General features: G+C 47.8%; 1 protein-coding gene across 3 annotated transcripts in view; it reads left to right on the forward strand.

The window, feature by feature from the left end:
* Positions 1-25150, forward strand: part of LOC132380670 (endothelial transcription factor GATA-2-like) — a 41054-nt gene that overhangs the window by 10748 nt on the left and 5156 nt on the right. Inside the window, exon 1 of one of the 3 annotated variants that reach the window (XM_059949653.1) lies at positions 1899-3787. The exons of the other annotated variants lie outside the window; for them this stretch is intronic. The gene's annotated coding sequence lies outside the window, so the exon portion shown is untranslated. Of the gene's footprint in view, positions 1-1898; positions 3788-25150 lie in introns of those variants that run through there. 3 annotated transcript variants of the gene reach the window in all.

Consider the following 25150-nt stretch of genomic DNA (forward strand, 5'->3'; position numbering starts at 1 on the left):
CTGCGACACAAGCTGGGGACTGAGTGCTGGGACCCAGTTGCCCCAGGTTACATCACTGATGGAGTGTCCCAGCACATCCCAGGGCAGATCTCAGGTCATGGGCACATAGGATCTACATCTCAGGAGAGCATAGGCTTATGATCAGAGGCAGGAGATTTGAAAAGGGTATCAGGTGCAATCTGTTACCACCCAGTAGACATTATTTATGACAGCGCCAGTAGCATTATGCTGTTATATATTTATAGTTCAAAGTTCAAAGAAAATTTAAAAATCAAAGTACATATAGAAACATAGAAAATAGGAGCAGGAGTAGGCCATTCGGCCCTTCGAGCCTGCACCGCCATTCAGTATGATCATGGCTGATCATCCAACTCAGAACCCTGTACCTGCTTTCTCTCCATACCCCCGATCCCTTTAGCCACAAGGGCCATATCTAACTTCCTCTTAAATATAACCAATGAACCGGCCTCAGCTGTTTCCTGTGGCAGAGAATTCCACAGATTCACCACTCTCTGTGTGAAGAAGTTTTTCCTCATCTCCATCCTAAAAGGCTTCCTCTTTATCCTCGTTCTGGACTTCCCCAACATCGGAAACACCTACATCGGATACTACCCTGAGATTCATTTCCTTGTGGGCATACTCAATATATCTATATATTGATGCTACATAGAATTGTAACTATAACAAGATCAATGAAAGATCAGCCAGAGTGCAGAAGACAGCAAACTGCAAATGCAAATATAAATAAATAGTGATAAATAACGAGAACATGAGATAATGACATAAAGAGCCCTTAAAGTGAGATCATTGGTTGTGGGAACATCTCAATGATGGGGCAAGTGAGTGTAGTTGTGCCCTTTTGTTCAAGAGCCTGATAGTTGAGGGGTAGTAACTTCTTGAACCTGGTAGTGCGAGTCCTGAGGCTCCTGTACCTTCGACCCGATGGCAGCATCGAGACGAGAGCATGTCCTGGGCGATGGGGGTCCCTGATGATGGATGCTGCTTTCCTGTGGCAGTGTTCTGTGTGGGTCCGCTCAGTGTTTGGGATGGACTGGGCCGAATCCACTGAAGAATGGCTATATTTCATTTGTGCACTTTATATCTGTCTTCTAATAGTCTATTCTCTTGTAATATTGTGTTAATATTACTTTGTGCTGTATGTGAAATTCGTACTGTGGTTTTTGCCTTGGTCCCTGAAGAACATTTTGTTTGGCTGTATAGGTGTGTGCATTTGGAAGACAGGAATAATGGTTGAGACTAAAAGCCATCTAGATAAGTACACAGAGAGGAGAGGATCAGAGGGCTATGGGCCAAACACAGCCAGCTGGGACTTACTAACAGGCCAACACAGTTAGCATGGATCAGTTGGGCCGAAGGGCCTTTCTTCCGTGTTGTATTCTGTGTGGATAAACATTATGGTCAGCATGGGCAAGATGGGCTGAAAGGCCTGGCCCTGTGCTGTGTGTTTATATGATTCTGTGAAAGAAAGCCACTGGTCCCGTCCCCTCTCCTCTAGAGTGAGGGAAGATCTCACTGAAGCCTACTAAGTATTGAAATGCCTGGAAAGAGTGGACGTTGGAAGACTGTTTCCTATTGTGGGGCAGTCTAGGGCCAGAGGGCACAGCCTCAGAATGGAAGGCCGTCCTTTCAGAATGGAGATGAGGAGCAATTTCTTTCACTAGAAGGTGGTGAATCTGTGGAATTGATTGCAGCAGTCACTCTGGAGGCCAAGTCATTGGGTACATTTAAATCAGAGGTTGATAGGTTCCTGATTAGTCAGGGCGTCAAATTGGGGAGAAGGATAATAAATCAGCCGTGATGGAATGGCGGCGCAGACACAATGGACGGAATGGCCTAATTCTGCTCCTATGTCTTGTAGTTAGGGTGCAGGTCACTGGTCGGGGGTTAAGGGGGATTGGGTTGGAGAAAAGTGGGTCCATGATAGAATGGATTGAATGGGCCGAATGGCATAGTTCTGCTGCTATGTCTTTTGGTCGTGTTTCCCTGCATGTTACTGTCCCTCACACATATTCCACCCCCCCCATGAATCCTCCTTCTAGTCACCTAATCTGAGGGGCAGTGTAGAGTGGCCATTTCACCGGCAGGTCTTTGGAAAATGGGAAGGAACCAGAGCACCCAGGGGAAACATAATTGGTCCCAGTGAGAGGGTGCAAACTCCACACGGACAGCTTCGGGGACTGAGATTGAACCCAGGTAGCATCAATATGCACTACCCCGCCACGATCCTTGGCTTTTCAGAGGGTAGAGAGAGAGACAGAGAGAAAGAGGGTGGAGGGAGGGAGATGCAGAGCTCAGAGAGGTGGCCCATGCGGCCATGACTGGGTGTTGTGACATCCAGAAATGAGCAAGAGCTCAGAGCTGGAGAGAGACCCAGAGCCTGGAGGAAGTGAGATAGGCCGAGGTGGGGTGGGCCAAGGAATTCCTTAGGAATTGGTGCCTCGGGAACTTTGGAAACAGGGGCAGTGTTGTTTGGGGGAGTGGATGGGGGGAAGATTGGGACAACAAGAGTGGGCATAACGAGAGGGAGGAGAGGGAGGGAGAGAGAGAAGAGAGTGAGTGAGGGAGAATGAGGGTGTGAATATGACAGCGAATGAGAAAAAGTGAATAAGGGAGGTAGAGATAGAGATATAGGTACAGAGAATGAGAGAGAGAATGTGTGAGAGTGAGAACGAAACAGAGAGAGAGTGTGTGAGGGTGAGAACGAAACAGAGAGAGAATGAGAGTGATGGCAGGGACAGGGCAAGGGTTTTACTAGTCATACGCAGCAAGTCAGTGGCACAGTGCAAACTCAGGATGGCCCCTTGCTCAGTCTTGTACCACCCTCCCCACTATAGGGTCTCTCAATGAAGTCCAAGAGCCCTGCATCCTGTCTTATCCCTGCATTCCGAGCGAACTTCACGAGCTTTGGCCGGTGAGCCACGGCAACGAGAGGGAGGAGTACAGGGTTAATGGCAGGATTCTCAGTAGCATGGAGCAACAGAGGGATCTTGGGGTCCACGTTCATGGATCCCTCAAAGCTGCTACTCGAGTTGATAGGGTGGTTCTGGAGGTGTACGCTGTCTCGGCTTCATCCGTCTGGGGATTGAGTTCAAGAGCCGCAAGGTAACGTTGCAGCTGTATACAACTCAGGTCAGACCACACTTGGAGTATTGTCGGCTCAGTATAGGAAGCCCTGGAGAGGGTGCAGAGGAGATTTTTCAGGATGCTAATCCTGTGTCTTATGAGGATAGGTTTAGTGGGCTAGGGCTTTTCTTCTATGGAGCAATGGAGGCTGAGAGGTGACTTGATAAAGATTAACATGATGATAAAAGACATAGATTTTCCCCAGGGTGGAAATGGCTAATAATTACTTACTGCCCATTATGCCACTGGAGTTTAGGGCAGCAGTGATGGTCCCCCATTTCTGCTGGTGTTCAAAGGTTCCTTCATCGCGTCAGTAACTTCGTCTCGGTTTTCACGACTGTCAGTCATGCAAGCCCTGGTTGGAGGCTCAGGAATACCATCACACTCAGATGTAGAAGGATTCTTCATTGCTGTTTCCATGACAGTTTTGTTTGGCCAGTCCGGATTGTTAGCCCCAAACCTGGTGGACCAGTGGACCAGTTGGAGTCTGGCATGGTCATGTTTGGCATGGGCGACCCTACCAAGAGCCGAAGCATAAAGCCCTGACTCCAGCCAACATAGCTCTTTGGGTCATCGAGGCATGCAAGCCTCCAAACCCTACGACAAGGTTGTGGTCCCTTTGGAGGCTTGTCGTAATTTTGAGGTGAGTGGATTAAAGTATAGGGGGATGCTTTAATTTGCAATGAGAGTGGTGGGTGTGTGGAACACCCTGCCAGGGGTGGTGGCAGAGGCAGGGACAGCTAAGAAACTCTCAGTTAGGCACGTGGATGATAGACAAATGGAGGGAAGGGTTAGATAGATCTTCAGGTAGGTTAAAGAGTTGGCACAACATTGTGGGCTGAAGGGCCTGTACTATGCTGCATTTTGTGTAACCAGTCAGCGAGGAGTATGGTCACCCTGTGCTGCAGGAAGTGAGGCAACCTTTCAACATACAGCCCGCTCTTGGCGAACAACAGCCTGTTCACAGCCTTCAGGGAGGTGGCCGGACAGATAAATATCGATGTTGCCTCACCCGGCGAAGCTCACTTGCTTCTTGAGACAGTCAATATAGAGGGAGCTTCACGCTCTGTCTGACCCCAGGACTGTGTGTGATGGGACGGGGTACAGCAGGGGTTCCCAAGATTTTTTAATGCCATGAAGCCCCTTGTGTAGTGGGAGCTCTGTGTCTGGCACCAGGGAGTGTGTAATGGGACAGTGTGGAGGGAGTTTCACTCTGTGACTGACCCCGGGAGTGTGTGAAGGGACGGTGTGGAAGGAGTTTCACTCTGTGTCTGACTCCGGGAGTGTGTGATGGGATGGTGTGGAAGGAGCTTCACTTTGTGTCTGACACCGGGAGTGTGTGAAGGGACGGTGTGGAAGGAGTTTCACTCTGTGTTCGACCCCGGGAGTGTGTGATGGGACAATGTGGAGGGAGCTTCACTCTGTGTCTGACTCCGGGACTGTGTGATGGGATGGTGTGGAGGGAGCTTCACTCTGTGTCTGACCCCGGGAGTGTGTGATGGGGTGGTGTGGAGGGAGATTCACTCTGTGTCTGACTCCGGGAGTGTGTGATGGGACGGTGTGGAGGGAGCACTCTGTGTCTGACCCTGGGAGTGTGTGATGGGACAGTGTGGAGGGAGATTCACTCTGTGTCTGACTCTGGGACTGTGTGATGGGATGGTGTGGAGGGAGCTTCACTCTGTGTCTGACCCCGGGAGTGTGTGATGGGGTGGTGTGGAGGGAGATTCACTCTGTGTCTGACTCCGGGAGTGTGTGATGGGACGGTGTGGAGGGAGCTTCACTCTGTGTCTGACCCTGGGAGTGTGTGATGGGACAGTGTGGAGGGAGATTCACTCTGTGTCTGACTCTGGGACTGTGTGATGGGATGGTGTGGAGGGAGCTTCACTCTGTGTCTGACCCCGGGAGTGTGTGATGGGGTGGTGTGGAGGGAGATTCACTCTGTGTCTGACTCCGGGAGTGTGTGATGGGACGGTGTGGAGGGAGCTTCACTCTGTGTCTGACCCTGGGAGTGTGTGATGGGACAGTGTGGAGGGAGATTCACTCTGTGTCTGACTCTGGGACTGTGTGATGGGATGGTGTGGAGGGAGCTTCACTCTGTGTCTGACCCCGGGAGTGTGTGATGGGGTGGTGTGGAGGGAGATTCACTCTGTGTCTGACTCCGGGAGTGTGTGATGGGACGGTGTGGAGGGAGCTTCACTCTGTGTCTGACCCTGGGAGTGTGTGATGGGACAGTGTGGAGGGAGATTCACTCTGTGTCTGACTCTGGGACTGTGTGATGGGATGGTGTGGAGGGAGCTTCACTCTGTGTCTGACTCTGGGAGTGTGTGATGGGACGGTGTGGAGGGAGCTTCACTCTGTGTCTGACCCTGGGAGTGTGTGATGGGAAAGTGTGGAGGGAGATTCACTCTGTGTCTGACACCGGGTGTGTGTGATGGGACGGTGTGGAGGGAGCTTCACTCTGTGTCTGACTCCGGGACTGTGTGATGGGATGGTGTGGAGGGAGATTCACTCTGTGTCTGACTCCGGGAGTGTGTGATGGGACGGTGTGGAGGGAGCTTCACTCTGCGTCTGACCCTGGGAGTGTGTGATGGGACAGTGTGGAGGGAGATTCACTCTGTGTCTGACACCGGGTGTGTGTGATGGGACGGTGTGGAGGGAGTTTCACTCTGTCTCTGATTCCGGGAGTGTGTGATGGGACGGTGTGGAGGGAGCTTCACCCTGTTTCTGACCCCGGGAGTGTGTGATGGGACGGTGTGGAGGGAGCTTCACTCTGTGTCTGACTCCGGGAGTGTGCAACAAACCTTATAACCTTGTAAGATCTCCAATTCCCATCTCTCAGTCACCTCTTCATTTGGTTTACTCATCATGGGTGGCTGGTTCCTGATCACTGGAACTCTCTTCATTTTTCTGCTCTTTTGAAACCTCACTCTTTCAACTAAGCTGTCCCAAATGCCTCTCAAATATCCACTGCAGGAATACCCTGAGCATTTCTTTGTCTGAAAACCTGGTACAAGCTGAAAGCTGTTGTGAACGTGGTTGTATGAGTTAACTGTGGTTTTCTGGGGTTCAGGTGGTCCAGTTTCAGATGCCTGAAGCTTATCAAGTGTTCTCCAGTAAGGTGCTGAACTTCACCGCATGGAAAACTTATGTGTTTGCTGTATCTTTGCCACCAGGAGAAGGGACTTCAGTCACTACCTCTCAGCCTGCTTGTTACCACTGATCTGTGTGTGTGTGTGTGTGTGTGTGTGTGTGTGTATCTGTCTGTCTGTAAGTTTGTGTGTCTAAGTGTGTGTGTATGTGTGTGTATCTGTCTGTTTGTTTGTGTGTGTGTGTGTGTGTGTGTGTGTGTGTGTGTGTGTGTGTGTTGGCTTCAGCACCCCCCTGTGGTTGGAGTTTAATCCAGGAAGTATGAGGTATTGCACCTTAGGAGGTCAAATATAAAGAGACAGTACTCTGTTCATGGCCGATGCCACAATGGCATTGATGTTCAGAGGGATTTTGGGATCCAGATTCATGCAAGCAGACAGTGGTAAAGAAGTCATTAGGCACACTTGCCCCCATTGGTCAGGGTGCAGAGGTCATGTTAAAGCTTTGTAAGTGTAACCCCCTGGGTCGCCTCAGGCTCACTCAGCTCGTTCTCGTCTGGGGGAGCGGCCTTCAGCCCCGCCAAACTGGGTAATCAGCTGGTGTGGATGCTGTGTGATGTCCCCGCCTCGCCCAAAACCAGACAGTACACCATATGCGATTAGTACAATTTATAAAGGTTACTATAACTGTGATTAATAACGATACAGTATATATGAAGAGAAAATTAAAGAAAAGGCGCCAAACTTATCAAAGTCCAAACCACTTCATGCACAGCCGTTGGAGCTCAATTACTGAAGTCTTCTGGCCACCATTCGATCCCCTCCGAACTCCTCGACTCGCAGCTCAGGGCCCTCCGAACTCCTCGACTCTCCAAACAGCTCAGGACCCTCCGAGTGGTCAACCAAGCACATCTAGCTTCATCCCCCCTCCCCTCGGAGAATCTCCCGGCCTCGGACCCCCCCTTTGGGGTCCGATCCTCGCCCAGCTTAGAGCATTGCGTCCTCTCTCTCGACCCCCTCGCGCCGATCTGCCCAAAAGCCCGTCAACAAAAGCTTACAGACTCAGAAGAAAGAACATTAATCCCCATTTGGTTTACAAAGGAATACCATTCTCGTTATCAGTAAATTAGCATTCCTGCTAGTTAACAAAAAGAAACCCTTTCCCAACAGTAACAAAGAAAAAAGAAGAAACCCCCTTTACACTCTCCCTCCACCAAATAAAAGTCATGTCCTCATGACTACTAAATAACTCGCCACCTTTCCTGCCAACACACCGTAACCCAAGCACAAACAGTGACATCTCCTCCCCACACAGTAACCCTCATGCCCTGTTCCTCAGGCGCTACTTAGGCCAACTATCTGGGAGTTCCCTAACCCTTCTGAGGCCTCCGTACCCCCTCACCTAAACCCTTCAGGCTCGGACACAACTGGGGATACCTTGGGCCCACTACCAACTCCTCTCTCAACCTCTCACTCATGCCCCACACTGCACACAGCTAACCCTCCCCGCTACACCTGACTCAATGGGAGAAGGGCCAAAGGTCTCTTCCTCAATCGAGGGAAAGTCAGCAAAAGGCAGCATGTACCACACATCCAGCACATCATCCATCGAATCTGTATTCTTCCTCATTCCTGTGATCGGTAGCTGCTGTTTGATCTTCTCCAAATGGAAACACGTGGCCTGCACTGCTCCCGCAGTCTCTTCAGCCTCCTGTTCAGTATTCACTGCACTTCTCTCCAGCTTTTTCTTCCTCATGACTTCTTCCAGATCAACTTTCAGGTTTTGCACTTCATTTGAACTGTCGATGGTCATCTTCAGGTTCCCTTCAAGCTTCCGCTTCTCTCTTCTGAGATTCGTCTGTAATTTCTTCACCTCTGCAAACTCCCCTCTCCGGGTTCTCAGTTTGCTATTACCCTCAGTCAGACAACTTTCTTCATTCTCTCCAACTTGTAAGTCTTCCGACTGGTTCCAGATCGCTTTCTCCAGTCTCTCAGTCTTCATTTCAAACTTGATTCCGTAGAGACAGTCACTCACGAGCTGCGACCTTCGCCAGCCCTGGCACGTGTCCAGAAAACACTTTAACTCGGTAGTTCTCAGCTGCTCCTGCAACGACCTCACTTCATATTCTCCTGAGGCAAATCCAAGTACCAAGAGATCATCCACATACACCAAAACTCCAAACGCCTCCATATCCCCTATGGTCTTCCACCTGCCCCGCAGGAAGGTTGCAAGGGCTCCAGATATGCCCTGTGGCATCTTTTCGGACCCGAAACCCAGCTCTAAATCTTTTCCTATCCATGTACCTGCCCAAATACCTTTTAAATATTGCTAATGAGATTTACCAGGATGCTGCCTGGATTAGAGAGCTTGCCGTATGAGGATAGGTCGAGTGAGCTGGAGTGAAGGAGGACGAGAAGCGTAGAAGAAGGGGGAGGTACTGGAGCCTGAAGGCTCAACATTTCGGGATCAGCTCCTTCCCCTCCAACATCAGACTTCCTCACCATCCTTCCTCACCATTTTGCTCTCTTTTGTGCTGCTTTCTTTTTGGTTTTGTATCTTGTAACTTGCAATAATTCTTGCGTTGCAGCGAGTATATCAGTGATGTTCCACCTGATTCTGATTCTTCTTCTTCTTCTTCTTCGCTGTCCATCGATTTTGATGTAGACCATGCTGAGAGTTTAGTCTCTGCAGGCACGTTTATGGCCACAAGACCAGCATTGGATTGGCACTGTCTCCCACATCAGTTGCATTTCTGATTTGACTGGTCTACCATCGAATGTCTGCGTTCATGACCTGCTTCATATTTCTTCTGCCTTTTCTCCTCAATAGCTGGGATTGACAATGCAGTGCCAACTTCTTCTGTCCAAAGCATCTTTCTCCCAGATGTTGACATTCATGTCAGTGTTCTTCATATGGCGCTTGAGCACATCTTTGTAGAGCAGCTTCTGACCACTATGCTTCCTCGTTCCTTCATGTAGCTCGCCGTAGACAACAACTTTGGGTAAACGATCATCGCTCATTCTTGTGACATGACCAGTCCAACGCAGCTGAGAAGCTGTGATGAGCGATTCTGCGCTGACCGTCCCAGCACATTTGAGCACCTCCACATCTGGTACCCTCTCTTGACACTTGATGTGTAATATTTGGCGTAAGTGCCTGAGTTGTGTCTTGGTCAATTTCTTGATGTGCTTCCGATATAATGTCATTGTTTCAGTTGAATAAAGCAGAGATGGTAATACAGCTGTGTTATACACTTTGACCTTGGTTTCTGTTTTAATGTTGTGGTGAGACCAAAGTCGCTTCTGCAAAGCACCAAAGACTTTTGTAGCTGATTGAATTCTCCTCTCAGCTTCCGGATCTGATGAGTTGGTGTTGGTCTCAGCACTTCCTAAGTACGTGAAAGAGTCAGAACATTTCAGCACTACCCCATTGACCGATATGACTGGTGGTTGGGTCTCACTGGGACTACACAGAGGAGGAGGCTGGTACAGAAGTTGGGTTTTGGAGGCATTGATTCATAGGCCAAAAAGAATGGCAGCAAATGAGAAGCGGTCTACAATTTCTTGAATCACATTAACATCAGTAGCAACCAGGGTTGAGTCGTCTGCATACAGAAGCTCTCTGACACATAGGCTTTGAGTCTTCACAGGTTAAACAATTTTCCATCTGAGCGAGTTCTGATGTACACACCTTTGTCCAAATTATGGTGCATTATTTTCAAAACTGCAGCAAGATATAGTGTGAACCAAGTTGGAGCAAGAACACATCCCTGTTTTACCCATGGCTGATGATGAAGGCTTCGCTGTCGTCTCCTCTGATAGATAATTTGCCAGACTCATGAAACAACTTGATCATCATAACTGCTCTATCTGGACAGCCATAAGTTTTGAGCACTTCCCAGAGTGTTTCTTTGTCCACCGTATCAAATGCTTGTGAGAAATCAACAAAGACAATGTACAACGGTTGCTGCTGTTCTACCGCCTTCTCCTGGAGTTGCAACAAGTATAAATCATGTCAGTGGTTGCTCTTCCAGCCCTAAAGCCACATTGGCTTTCAGAAAGCACATCTTCTGAGATGATCTTGAGCCGGTTGAGCAGTATCTTCGTCATAATCTTTCCAGCTGTGGACAGAAGGGAGACTCCTTGGTGGTTTCTACAAACACTACGGTCGCATTTCTTCTTGTAGATGGTGACTATCAGCGCATCTTTGAAGTCCTGAGGGAGACATTGATTTTGCCAGCGAGCATTATATAAGTTCAACAGTTCAGTATTCAGAGCAGGACAACCTTGCTTCAGTACCTCTGATGGAATGCCATCTTGCCCGGGTGCTTTATCACTTCTGGTATCTTTTAAAGCCTTATTAAGTTCCGTCATAGTGATGAGTCCGCATAGCTCTCCTTATACCGGTCTAGTTGTGAGCCTTTCACACATATTGCGGTTAACCACACGTTGTTAGTTTAGAAGGTTACGAAGTGTTCCCTCCATCACTCAGTGATGTCTTTCCTCTCAGTGCAAAGCTTGAGCAGTATCTTCACCATAATCTTTCCAGCTGTGGACAGAAGGGAGATTCCTCGGTAGTTTCTACAAACACTACGGTTGCATTTCTTCCAAAACTACACTGCAGTTTTAACTGGGGCCACTGTATTGCTTCTTGGACCATACATAGCTTCCAGTCCTGAGAAGAGCCCCTGGTGGTCATTCCTCTCCGACATTGCTTGCAGTTCTTCCGCTTTCTTATTCCACCAGCTGTTCTTCATAACCCCGATCTCCCTTTGAACTTTGGCTTTCACTGCCTTAAATGCTGCTTTGCTTCTTTCAGAGTTCTCTTTCAAGTGACACATATAAAGCTTTTGTTTCATCTCCAACAGTTCTTGAATTGAATCAATTTGTTCTTGAAACCAGTCAGGAGTTTTTCTCTTAAGGTGGCCAAGCACCACACTTGCAGTTGAATGGATGGTTTTCTTGAGCTGCTTCCACCATTCTTCAGTATTGGTTGGGTCATTGAGAGGGTCTTTGTCATCTTGGAGAGATAATGCCAATGCTGTGATAAGTCTCCTCTGATGTTGACATCCAATTTCTCGGGTGCTTCACTGGGTGTTTTCCGCCTCGGCATCAGCAGTTTAAGTCTAAGCTGTTATCGTACCATGCAATGATCAGATGAGCACTCTGCTCCACGCATAGCTTTTGTCGATAGAATCTGCGGCATATCTGCTCTGCGAGTCACAACGTAGTCAAGCAAATGGAGATGCTTTGACCTTGGGTGCATCCAGGTGAAGTATTTCTTCTCGGGTTGACAAAAGAAAGTGTTGTTAACACACAATTCCCTCTGAGCACAAAAGTTTAGCATAAGGTCACCACTGGCGTTCTTTTTGCCTTTACCTAATTTGCCAATGACATCGGTACTGTGATCCTAGCCTACCCTATAGCATTGAAATATCCCAAGATGAGCAACTTGTCTACCGTAGGGACATTATCAGTTACTTCAGGCAGTTCCTGATAGAAGGACTCCTTGTCTTCGTCAGAATATGCCATTGTTGATCAAACTCAGGAAACGATGGGAACACCATGTCGCACGATCCTTTCAGATATCCCTATCCGAACTGTCGGCAATTTGCTGGCTCTTGTTGGAAATAGCAAAGGCCACCCCTGCATCTCTCCTTTCGTTAGTTTTCCCAATCCAAAAGAAAGTGTGAGTATTTTCTTGGATCTAACCCTGTGCTTCAATCCTTGTCTCTTGGAGCTCAGCAATATCAATGTTGTATCTTTCCAATTCCTTAGCTATCAAAGCAGTTCTCCTTTCTGGTCTTGAGTCGTTAACCAGCATTGTTCGCACATTCCATGTGACAACAGTCAGTTTCATCTTCTTAAACTTCTTACCGCAGTGGTGAAGGCCAGCTGGCTGCGGTGAGCCAGTCAGGTGAAATCTGAGCAAGCTTTCTTTACCCCACCTTTTCTAGGGGCTTCCCCTTCCAGGGCGGGCAGGCTATCCCTACAAAGGGCTGCCCGGACACCCACATAGCTGCCTCAACCCTGTTATTGCTCAGAAAACTCAACAAGGTAGCAACCATCTTATGTGAGCCGCCCATGTGCAGAGTTCATGCTAGCAGCTACGGTCTCCTCGAGCCTGACCTCCATCGCCACAGGGCTGTCCACACCATCCAGAAACTCCACTCCAACACACCTTGCACAGTAATAAGACAGACAAAATCCTACCTATCTCACCTTAAACCTGTACCCTCTAGTTCTTGATCCCTCAATCCCAGTGGAAAAAAAATTCTGCATAATTTTGTAACCCTCCATAAGATCGCCTCTCAATCTCTGATGCGCCATGGAAAATGCTCAAACTCAGAACTGGAATCAAATTTAATATCACTGGCAATTGTCATGAAATTGACAGTATATTGCAGTACATAATAAAAACTGTAAATTACAATTTAAAAAAAAATATATATATATATCAGGCACTCCTTCCCTCCCCTTCCCTTGGGCAAGGTGTAGCACCTGCTTAGCCCCCCAATCAGGGTCACATAAAACCACGGGAGCAGGTAGTGGATGGTTGTACGAGCAGCTGGTGCAGATCACGAGTCCTGGTTGTGCGACCACTGACACCAGGCAGACGATCTCTGAAGAGTATTGAGAAAGGCTGGGGTCACCCATCTTGCAAAGACACTGCCCAGAAGAAGGTGATGGCAAACCACTTCTGTAGGAAAAATTGCCAAGAGCAGTCATGGTCATGGAAAGACTAAATCTTTGAGCGTGTGCTTTCAGACCCCTGTACCACATCAATGAGAAGAGGGCTTGTCCTGGGTGTTGGGGGTCCTTAATGATGGATGTCAGCTTCTTGAGGCATTGCTCTTTGAAGAGGTCCTGGACGCTGGGCAGGCGAGTGCCTTTGATGGAGCTGGCTGAGTTTGCAGCCTCTCTCCATAATTCAGTCTCCTGAACCCTGGTAAATTTTCTCTGCACTCTTTGCGGCTGAATAGCAACCTTACGAACACGGGGATCAAATCTGAACACAACGTTCCAAATGCAGCTTCACCAACGTCTTGGATGTTGAGCGGTGTGTAAAATTATGAGAGGCATAAATGGGGGTAGTGTACTTCTCTCATAGTTGGGGTGCTCAACGCTCAGAGGGCAGAAGTTTCAGATGAGAGGGAGGAGCCTTTAAGAGGATCTGAGGGGTAATTTTTTTCCTGGTGGCAATGGAAGAAGCTGTCGGAGGAGGTGATGGAGGCAGGAGCAGTAACAGCATATAGGAGGTATCTGGGAAGAAACTTTTAGCACACAGAACAAAGCTCAAAGTAAACTTATTGTCAAAGTATGTACATGCTACCTTGGGATTCACATCAGAACAAAGAAATGCAATAGAATCAATGCAAAACTGCACACAAAGACGGGCAAACAACCAACATGCAAAAGACAAACTGTGCAAATTCAGAAGTGATAAAATAAATAAACACTTTATCAGTAAATAATACTGAGAACAAGAGTTGTAAAGAGTCCTTGAAAATGAATCTGTAGGTTGTTGAATCAGAGTTGAGGTGAGTGAAGCTCTCCACACTGGTTCAGGAGCCTGATGGTTGAGGGGTAATAACTGTTCCTGAACCTGGGGTCCATGATGATGGATGCTGCTCAGTTGTGGCAGTGCTCCTTGTAGATGTGCTCAACGGTGGGAAGGGCTTCACCTGTGATTGGTATAGCTCAGTACAGGCCCTTCGGCCCACAATGTTATGCTGACCCTTTCACCTGCTCTAAGATCCCTCCCACATAACCTTCCATTTTCCTATCATCCCTGTGCCTATTGGAGAGTTCCTTAAATATCTATAATTATCTCCCGCTATCACCACCCTGGGCAGTGTGATCCACACACCCATCACTCTCTGTGTAAAAAAAACCTACTTCTGATATCCACCCTGTATCTTCCTCCAATTACTTTAAAGTTATGCTCTCTTAAATTAGCCATTTCTACCCGGAAAAAGTCACTGGCTGTCCACTCTATCAATGCCCCTTATCATCTTGTGTACCCCCAGGGTGGCAGGGTGGCGATACGTCTCCACCAAAGGAGGTGTAAGGTGCTCCTTCCCTCCACTAGCCTGCAGGTCACCCTTGGGCAAGGTGTAGCACCTGCTTAGCCCCCCAATCAGGGTCACGTGAAGCCACGAGAGCAGGTGGTGGATGGTCGTATGAGCAGCCAGCAAATATCACGTCCTAGTAATGTGACCACTGACATCGGGCAGACAATCCCTGAAGAGTATTGATAATAATTGGCGGGGGGGGGGTCACTTGTCTTTGTGAAGACACTGCCCAGAAGAAGGCAATGGCAAACCACTTCTGTAGAAAAATTTGCCAAGAGCAATCATGGTCATGGAAAGACCGAGATCGTCCATGTCATACAACGCAGCACCTAATGATGGTGATGTCACTTCATCCTCCTTCACTCCAAAGAGAAAAACTTGGGCTTACCCAGCCTCTCCTCATAAGACATGCTCCCTAATCCAGGCAGCATCCTGGTAAATCTTCCCAGCAGGAGCAGGGCAGAGAGGGAAAGGGAATTGATGGAAGATTATTAGAGATGGCTATCGCAGAAGCAGAGGGCCGAATGACCTGTTTCTCCGGTGCACAACACCCTGATGTTCTACCCTCGCTACCTCCAATTCCATCTCCGCCCCACCAGAGATTTGGATGGCACAGTAGTGTAACTTTATTACAGTACCAGCGACCTGGGTACAGTCTTTGCTGCCGTCTGTAAGGAGTTTATACGTTCCCCCATGACTGCATGGGTTTCCTCCCACTGCCCGAAGATGTACGGGTTAGGGGTGTTGGTGCCAGAAGCGTGGTGACACTTGCCCCTGCTGCTCCTTGGTCTGTTTTGCTCGTTGACACATAAAGCAAAAACATTAAAAGGTCACAATCCTGGAGTGAGGAAACAGGAGTCTATACAAAATTCCAGCTGTGGCCACTCCACTGTTAGGTACTTTGCACCCTAACAGAAGACCATACGACACTGGAGCAGAATTAGGCCACTTGAGCCATGGAGTCTACTCCACCATTCTGTCGTGGCTGATTTATTATCCCCCTCAACCCCGCTCTCCAGTCTTCTTCCCGCAGCCTCTGACACCCTGACTAATCAAGAACCTATCAACCTCTGCTTTCAACATACCCGGTGACTTGGCCTCCACAGCCAAGTGGCAATGAATTCCACAGACTGACCACCCTCTGACCAAAGAAATTCCTCCTCAACTCTGTTCTAAAGTGATGTCCTATTCTGAGGCTGTGCCCTCTGGTCCTAGACTCCCCCACTACAGGAAGCATCCTCTCTACAACCACTCTGTCTAGGCCTTTCAACATTCAGTAGGTTTCAATGCAATCAAACCCCCCCCCCCCCAATTCTTCTAAACTCTACTGAATACAGACCCAGAGCTATCAATTGTTCCTCAGACATTAACACTTTAGTTCCGGGGATCATTCTCTGAACTTTCAATGCCTGCCTGCCCTGTCCTGGGTTTCTGCGGCAGTACAGAGAGAAAGGTTAGGGTAACGTAGACAAACTGCTGGAGTATCTCAGCAAGTCAGGCTCTCCCACCCTCCTGTCTTCCTCCCTCTCCTCATCTGTATTCACCTATACCCCCCAACTCCCCTACCATTCTCATTCAGACTTCTGCCCCCTTTCCTCTCCAGTCCTGATGAAGGGTCTAAGCCACATTGACTTCTGGTGTCCTCTGCATATGCTGCCTGACCTGCCAGTGTACTGTGCAGGCCACTGAGACTCTGCGACACCACCCCCCAACCCCGCGAATGAGTGTGAGCGTAGTGTCTTCACCATCTGATCTCCCTTTGCGTTGTCACCTTCAAGTCCAAACAAGAAACGCAAAACTGTCCACCATTCAGGGTAGCTGGGGTAGTTGGCCTCCGTGTGGAGAGGACAGGCATGCAGTGAGACTGTGACAGGAAGCAGGGAGTCCAGAGAAGGACTTAGATTAGGAGAATGGGCAAAGAAGTGGCAGATGGAATGCACTTTGGTACGAGCAATAGAAGTGTAGACTATGTCCTAAACAGGGAGAGAATTTCTGAATTCAGAGTGCAAATGGACTTGTCAGACCTTGTGCAGGATTTGCTGAAGATTAACTTGCAGGTTGTGTCTGTGGTGAGGAAGGCAAATGCGAGGTTAGCATTCATCGCGAGAGGTCTGGTGCTGAGGCTTTATGGTAAGGCCTCACCTGGAGGGTTCTGAACAGCTTCCGGCCCCTGATCTAAGATCATGCTGACACTGGAGGTTCAAGAAAATGATCCCAGGAGGTAATGAGTTAACTTGTGAGGAGTGTTTGATAGCTCTGGGCCTGTACTCACTGGAGTTTAGAAGAATGAGGAGGAATTTCATTGAAACCTATTGAATATTGAAAGGCCTGGATAGAGTGGATGTGGCGAGGGTGTTTCCTATAGTGTGAGAGGCTAGGACCAGAGCACACAGCCTCACCCTGACATGAGAGAGACCCCGTCCCATCAACATCCCCCAGCCTGAGAGCCAGCCCACAGGGCAGGTAACTTGGGTGCAAGAGCATGTGGGTTCCCCACCACGCATGCTGTGAGTACTGGGTTTTACTCAGCTAGGAGGTGAGTCAGCGTGACCCGTCGCAGCCGTGGCCCCCGGAATGCCCCAGGTGAGACCTCAGTCGTCCTCTGCTGATGACATCACCATGACTCCATTCTGACGTAGACGGGAGGATGGTGAAATATATCTGGACCATGAATAAACAGGAACACTCACCCTGTATGGACAGGACAATGACCCTTATCCTGTGTAGATGCAGCTATCTATCGTTAAGGGACCCCCCCCCCCCAATCTAGGCCATGATCTCTTCTCGCTGCTGCCATCGGGCAGGAACCTCAGGTCCCATGCCACCAGGTTCAGGAGTAGTTATTACCCCTCCTGAACCAGTATGGGTAGCCACACTCACCTCAATCCTGAACTGAATCCACAGCCTACAGACTCACTTCCAAGGACTCTTTACAACTCTTGTTCTCAGTGTTGTTTATTTATTTGTTTGTTTCGTATTTAAATTGTTTGTTTATTTTTTCGTATTTGCACAGTTTGTCTTTGTTTGCACGTTGGTTGTCAGTCTTTGTAGTTTCTCAGTCAATCTAATGTACGTATTTCTGGGTGCCAGGGTGGCACAGTGGTTAGCGCAATGCAGTCACCATTCGGGGTGTTCAATCCGGGCACTGTTCTGTACGTCCCCCTGGTGCTCTGGTTTCCTCCCTCAGTACAAAGATGTACCGGGAAGATTAATTGGTCATTGGATGTTGTCCCGTAATTAGGTTAGGGTTTGTTGGGTTTGTGTGGCTCACAGGACCGGAAGGCAACGCTCCCTCCAAGGTGTGCATGCCCACACGTCTTTCGCTACTAGCGCGCAAAGGAACTTAAACTCCGCACAGAAGGTTGTCACCCTCTACCTCGTTGGCATGTTAAGTATATTTCACAATCACATTTCCTTTTCCGGTTTCTGATGTGGACAATGTTGACAATGTGGAGTTTGCGATGATTTGTCTGCAGATTTTAGAACTGGCTTATTTATACTGTTTTTAATTGAAGAAATAATTCAGTGTGAACATGTTGTTGTCACTGGGCAAAAAGTTGCTCAGCACAAGATTTTTGTGCATACTGGTCATTACAAGTTAGAGAGAACTTTGCAGGAAGGGCCTGTTTGGTGCTGTATCTCTGAATACTTAAAGTGAATCTTGGGGTTGTACATGATGACATATACGGACGTATCTTGACATTAAATTTACTTTGAACTTTCAGCTTTGTGTGCAGTGACACTGACACTGGAAGGATTGACTACAGAGTCAGAGTGAGTTGCTGCAGTGCGTCTTGTTGATGATGCATGCTGCCTCTACTGGTGGTGTAGTGAGTGAACAGTTGCAGAAGGGATGGCCTGCTTTGCTCTAGATGCTGTCTTAGGAGTCATTGAAGCTGAACTCAGCCAGGGTAGTGGGGACTGTTCCATCACACTCCTGACCTGTAGATGGGGAGGAAGGTGATGTGGCAGATGTGGAGTGCATGGATTAACTCAGCCAGGGTAGTGGGGAGTGTTCCATCACAGTCCTGACTTGTAGATGGGGAGGAAGGTGATGTGGCAGATATGGAATGCATGGACTAACTCAGCCAGTGTAGTGGGGAATGTTCCATCACAGTCCTGACTTGTAGATGGGGAAAGGTGATGTGGCGGATGTGGAGTGCATGGACTAACTCAGCCAGGGTAGTGGGGAGTGTTCCATCACAGTCCTGACTTGTAGATGGGGAAAGGTGATGTGGCAGATGTGGAGTGCATGGACTAACTCAGCCAGGGTAGTGGGGAGTGTTCCATCACAGTCCTGACTTGTAGATGGGGAGGAAGGTGATGTGGCAGATATGGAATGCATGGACTAACTCAGCCAGTGTAGTGGGGAGTGTTCCATCACACTCCTGACTTGTAGATTGGGAAAGGTGATGTGGCGGATATGGAGTGCATGGACTAACTCAGCCAGGGTAGTGGGGAATGTTCCATCACACTCCTGACTTGTAGATGGGGAAAGGTGATGTGGCGGATGTGGAGTGCATGGACTAACTCCACCCAGGCAAGTGGAGGGTGTTCCATCACGCTCCTGACGTGAGCCTTGTACAAAGTGGACAGGCTTTTGGAGTTAGTGAGTCACTTTCCTCAGTATCTCTTACCTCTGAGCTGTGCTTGTAACCACGGTATTTATGTGGTTACTCGAGTCCAGCACCAGGTTAATGGTAATTTCCAAGGATGCTGACAGTACTGGTAATCCACTGAAGGTGAGGAGGGGGCATTCACAAGATATTTCTCCTGTTGGACATCTTGTTCAGTGGCATTTGTATGACACGTCACCAGTCAGCCTGGTATTGTCCTGGTCTCCCTGCATTCAGTTGTGGTCTGCATTGTTACCTGAGGGGGTCCTGCGTGGTGAATGAGGGGTCAGCATTGCGCATTTGCTAGTTCACATCCCTTCTTCTGACCTTACCACTAACATTAAGTATAGGAGCATCGACCTCATGTCACAGCTGTACAAGTTGTTGACAGGACTGGGGACTGACTGCACTCTGAGCATACCGTGTGCAGCTCTGGTCACCTGTATTTGGGAAGGATATCCTTGAGCGAGAAAGAGTGTGGAAAAGATTCACGAGATGTTACCAGGTCCAGCACCATTGAGCACACTTACACGAAGCATTGTCGAAGGAAAGCAGCATCCATCATCAGGGATCCTCACCACCCAGACCATGCCCTCTTCTCCCTGCTGTCATCAGGAAGAAGGTACAGGAACCTCAGGACTCACACTACCAGGTTCAGGAGCAGTTACTACCCCTCAACCATCAGGATCCTGAACCAGAGGGTAAAACTTCACTCAACTTCACCTCATCATTGAAATGTTCCCACAACCTATGGGCTCACTCTTCATCTCATGTTCTCCATATTTATCACTTATTTATTTATTTGTTTGTTTGTTTGTTATTATTTATTTTTGTATTTGCACAGATTGTTGTCCTTTTAATGCCCAAGTTGGTTATTGGATTTATTGAGTATGCCCACAAGAAAATGAACCTCACGGTGATGTAGATGTACTCTGATAATAAATTTGAACTTTGGAGGCCTTGAGTTACAAGAAGAGGCAGGGTAAAGATGAAAGATTAGCTTTATTTGTCACAGGTACAAGAAAAATATCAAAACACAGTGAATCACGTTGTTTACATCGAGATCGGTGGACGGTGTTGGAGGCAGCCCGCTAGTGTCGCCACGCTGGTGCCCATGTAACATGCCCTCAGTTTCCCAACCCTAACCTGTACATCTTTAAAATGTGGGAGGAAACCAGAGGAAACCCACACAGTTACAGGGAGAACATAGAGACTAATAAACGACAGCAATTGAACCCCAATCACTGGCATTTTGGAGCATTGCGCTAACTGTCGTGCTGTCATACCGCCCCGTCCTGTTGCCCTAGACCAGTGGTCAGCAACCTTTACCACTGAAAGAGCCACTTGGACCCGTTTCCCACAGAAAAGAAAACACTGGGAGCCGCAAAACCCGTTTGGCATTTAAAATGAAATAACACTGCATACAACGTTTTGTTTTGCCTTTATGCTATGTATAAACAAACTATAATGTGTTGCATTTATGAAATTGATGAATTCCTGCAGAGAAAACGAAATTACATTTCTGCTTGCAACAAAAACATTTTGAACTCCGAAAAAAAGACGTTGGGTTGAAGGTTACTTTTAAGTAAAATACTCAACGTCTATTTGAGTCCTTCTTGTATTTATGAAAAACACCAAACTTAAATTTGCCGCCAGCAGCAAACCAAAAATAACGTCAGCCAGCTGTCAACCTGAAAAATAAAAGGACTATTTCACTGAACAATGAAAACATATGAATATACGTAAAATAATAGGCGATTAAGATATTTATCATACTTGGTCAGGTTGACTCACACCTGACAATGCAGTCGTATTCAGTAGGGATGGATCGATGCTTAGGGGAGTGACCGGGAAGGATAATGTGTTTTTTTCCTCTCTGAACTCACAGAAGCGTTTCCCAAACGATGTTTGCATTGCGATGATTGCAGAATGTAAATACTCCGAATTTATCATGTCGTGACCTTGTTTGAACTCTCTCAAATTGGGGAAGTGAGACAATGTGCCTTTCTGTAAATCTCTGGCAAGCACTGTCAACTTGCGCTCGAATGCCAAAACATCCTCCAACATGTGCAGGGCTGTACGTCCTTACCCCTGAAGAGCTGTGTTCAGCGTGTTCAGGTGCGCTGTCACGTCTACCATGAAGTGTAGCTTTTCCAGCCACTCTGGCTGTTCCAGCTCAGGAAAGGTGGGCCCTTTGCTGCCCAGGAAAGTTTTCACTTCTTCCAGACACGCGACAAAGCGTTTCAGCACCTTCCCTCTGGACAGCCAGCGATAAAAACACGTTGTAGCGGTGTGCTACACGCAGTCAGTAAACTGCAGTCAAAGATAGCTTTATTCGAACTAAACAGCCTTGCTTCTAAGCCTCCCTCAACCCGCCCCCCATGGGCGCGGATGCTGCAAAAGACACGTACTCACAAACCCCCGTAGGCTATCTCCCTTAGCCTGAACGCTGGCTAATTGTGAGCCGGTTCGGATGTGTCAGGAAATGGGTCGCCACAACGTCTTAATTAGATTGTACAAGATCACCATAATCTTCAAATTTAGAATTACATTTCAAAAACTAACAAACTAACATAAAATACATTTTAATTAAATACTGACCAATTATTTCCCAAAGCAACAGGGAGCCGCAGCACAGACGTAAAAGAGCCACATGTGGCTCCGGAGCCGCGGGTTGCCGACCCCCGCCCTAGACTGTTTCCCTGGAGTGTAGGAGATTGGGGTAGCCTGACAAAGGCTTTATAAAACACACAGACACACACTCATTGGCCACTTTGTTGTGCCCATCCTCCTCAAGGTTTTACATGTTGTGTGTTCAGACATTCTTGCCTGTACACAACTATTGGTTATTTGAGTTACTGTTGCCTTCCTGTCAGCTTGAACCAGTCTAGGCATTCTCCTCCGACCTCCCTCATTAACAAGGCATTTTCACCTACAGAACTGTCACTCAATGGGTGTTTCTTGTTTTTCACACCGTTCTCTGTAACCTCTAGAGACTGTTGTGTGTGAATATCCCAGGAGATCAGCAGTTTCTGAGATACTCAAACCACCCCATCTGGCACCAACAATCAATTCCTGGTGAAAGTCACTTAGATCACATTCCATTGCCATTCTGATGTTTGGTCTGAACCTCTTGACCGGGTCTGCATGCTTTTATGCATTGAGTTGCTGCCACATGATTGGCTGATTAGATATTTGCAGGTTTACAGGTGTACCTAATGAAGTGGCCAATGAGTGTGTATAAAGTAGCAGGTCACGGTCTTCTTCCTGGGGCAGGGGAGTCTAAAACTAGTGGGGAGAGGCTTATGATGAGAGGGGAGGAATTTAAAAAGGATTGGAGGGGATGGTGGTGGGTATATGGAACGAGTATGGGAGTGGTTGAAGTGGGTACAATTACATTTAAAAGACATTTGGGCAGGTACATTGATAGGAAAGGTTTAGAGGGATATGGGCCGAGTGTGGGCATTTAGGACAAGCCCAGATGGGAATCCGGGTCAGCATGGGTCAGATGGACTGAAGGGCTTGTTTCCCTGCTGTGTGACTCTATGGCTTCATGCCCTCTAGTTCTCGCCTTCTTAATCATTAGTCATAGAAAAGTAGAGCACACAAGCAGGCCCTTCAGCCCATCTAGTCCATGCTGAATTATTCAAACTGCCTCCTCCCATTAACCTGTACCAGGACCATAGCCCTCCATATCCCTACTATCCATGTACCGATCCAAACTTCTCTTAGATGTTGAAATTGAGCTCGTCTGCACCCCTTGTGCTGGCAGCTCGTTCCACACTCTCACCACCCTCTGAGTGAAGAAGCTTCTCCCCTTAAACTCCTCACCTTTCACCCTTAACCCATGACCTCTGGTTGTAGTCCCACCCAACCTCTGTGGGGAAAAAAGCCTTCGCAAGAACGATATAGATCATACACAATTCTTAATTTATAGGATGGCACAGTAGTGTAGTGGTTAACAGAATACTTTGCAGTGCCAGTGACCTGGGTTTAATTTCTGCCGCTGCCTGCAAGAAATTTGTACGTTCTCCCTGTGACTGCGTGGATTTCCTCCCACAGTCCAAAGACGTATGGGTTAGTAGGTTAATTGGTCATTGTAAATTGTCCTGTGATTAGGCTAGGGCAGGGGTCGGCAACATTTACCACTGAAAGAGCCAATATGGACCCATTTCCCATAGAAAAGAAAACACTGGGAGCCACAAAACCCGTTTGACATTTAAAATGAAATAACACTGCATACAATGTTTTTTTTTGCCTTTATGCTATGTATAAACAAACTATAATGTGTTGCATTTATGAAATTGATGAACTCCTGCAGAGAAAACGAAATTACATTTCTGCATGCAACAAAAACATTTTGAACTCCGAAAAAAAGACGTTGGGTTGAAGGTTACTCCATAGTTAGCCTACCTTAGATCGAAGAATTAAAAGAAATCGCGCACTGGCGGGTGTCAGGGATTGGCAGTGGTGACGTATATTAATAGCGATAAAAAACACGTAGCGGTGTGCTACACGCAGCGCTAAAATAAAGACACTGCAGTCAAAGGTAACTTTATTCGAACTAAACAGCCTTGCTTTAAAGCCTCCCTCAACCCGTCCCCATGGGTGCGGATGCTCCAAAAGACACGTACTCACAAACCCCCGTAGGCTATCTCCCTTAGCCGGAACGATGGCTAATTGTGAGCCGGTTTGGATGTGCCAGGAAATGGGGTCTCCACAACGTTTTTAGATTGTACAAGATCTTCAAATTTCGAATTACATTTCAAAAACTAACAAACCACGGGGAGCCGCAGCACAGAGATGAAAGAGTCGCATGTGGCGCCAGAGCCGCGGGTTGCCGATCCCTGGGCTAGGGTTAAGTCAGGGGTTGCTGGGCAACACCGCCTGAAAGGTTGGGAGGGCCTATTCTGCACTGTATCTCAGTAAATCAATTAAAAAAATAATTTTTTTCCCAAAAAAGGCACGTAAAATGAAAGACCAAAGCGGTCAGAGTGTTGCTGTAGTGAGATAATGATTCAAGTCGTGCCGGTCGGTTCAAGAACCAGATGGTTGAAGGGAAGTCGCTGTTGCTGAGCCTGGTGGTGTGGGACTTCTGTACGTCCTGCCCGCTGGGAGCTGTGAGAAGGTGGCATGGCCCGGATGGTGGGGGTCTTTGATGATGGACATTCCCCTCTTAAGGCAGAACCTCCTGTAGATATGATTAGTGTTGGTATTGGTTTAATTGTCAGGTGTACGGAGATACAGTGAAAAGCTTGTCTTGCAAGCCACTCATATTACACAGTGCAGTGAGCAAAACAATAAGGACGCAGAATAAAGTGGAAGTGCCACTGGAAGAATGCGGTGCAGGCAAAAGATAAACTGCAACGAGGTAGATTGTGAGGCCAACAGCCCACCTTGTGTTACAAGGGTCACAGTGGGGATAGAAGCTATCCTTGAGCCTGGTGGGACGTGACTGCAGGCTTTCGTATCTTCTGCCCGATGGGAGAGGGGGAGCAGAGTGAACATTCGGGGTGGGTTGGGGTCTTTGATCATGCTGGCATTGGGAAGTGTACACCCGGGGTGGCTGTTTCCTGGTGGGGAGAGACAAGCCCGTGCTGCATTGAATCAGAGTCAGGGTTATTATCGCCAGCATGTGTCGTGAAATTTGTTATCTTAGCAGCAGCAGTTCAATGCAATGCATAATGCAGAAGAGGAAAAAATATAATAACTAATTAATTACAGTATATGTATATCGAATAGATTTAAATCATGCAAAAACAAATAATATACATTTAAAAAGTGAGGTAGCGTTCAAAGGTTTATGGTTTCAAAGTCCATTTAGGAATCGGATGGCAGAGGGAAAGAAGCTGTTCCTGAATCACTGAGTGTGTGCCTTCAGGCTTCTGTATCTCCTCCCTGATGGTAACAGTGAGGAAAGGGCGTGCCCTGGGTGCTGGAGGTCCTTAACAATGGTCTCTGCCTTTCTGAGATAGAGCTCCTTGAATATGTCCTGGGTACCCAAGATGGAGCTGACTAACTTTACGACCCTCTGCAGCTTCTTTCAGCCCTGTGCTGTAGCCCCCTCCCCCCCCAATACCAGACAGAGATGCAGCCTGTCAGAAAGCTCTCCACGGTACATCTATGGAGGTTTTTTGAGTGTTTCTGTTGACATACCAAATCTCTTCAAACTCTAAAGAGAGCCCACTGCTCTCTGCAGCTTCTTGCTTCCCTGCACATTCGGTCGGGC

Source organism: Hypanus sabinus, chromosome 24 (genome assembly GCF_030144855.1).
Source record: "Hypanus sabinus isolate sHypSab1 chromosome 24, sHypSab1.hap1, whole genome shotgun sequence".
Lineage (NCBI taxonomy): Eukaryota > Metazoa > Chordata > Chondrichthyes > Myliobatiformes > Dasyatidae > Hypanus > Hypanus sabinus.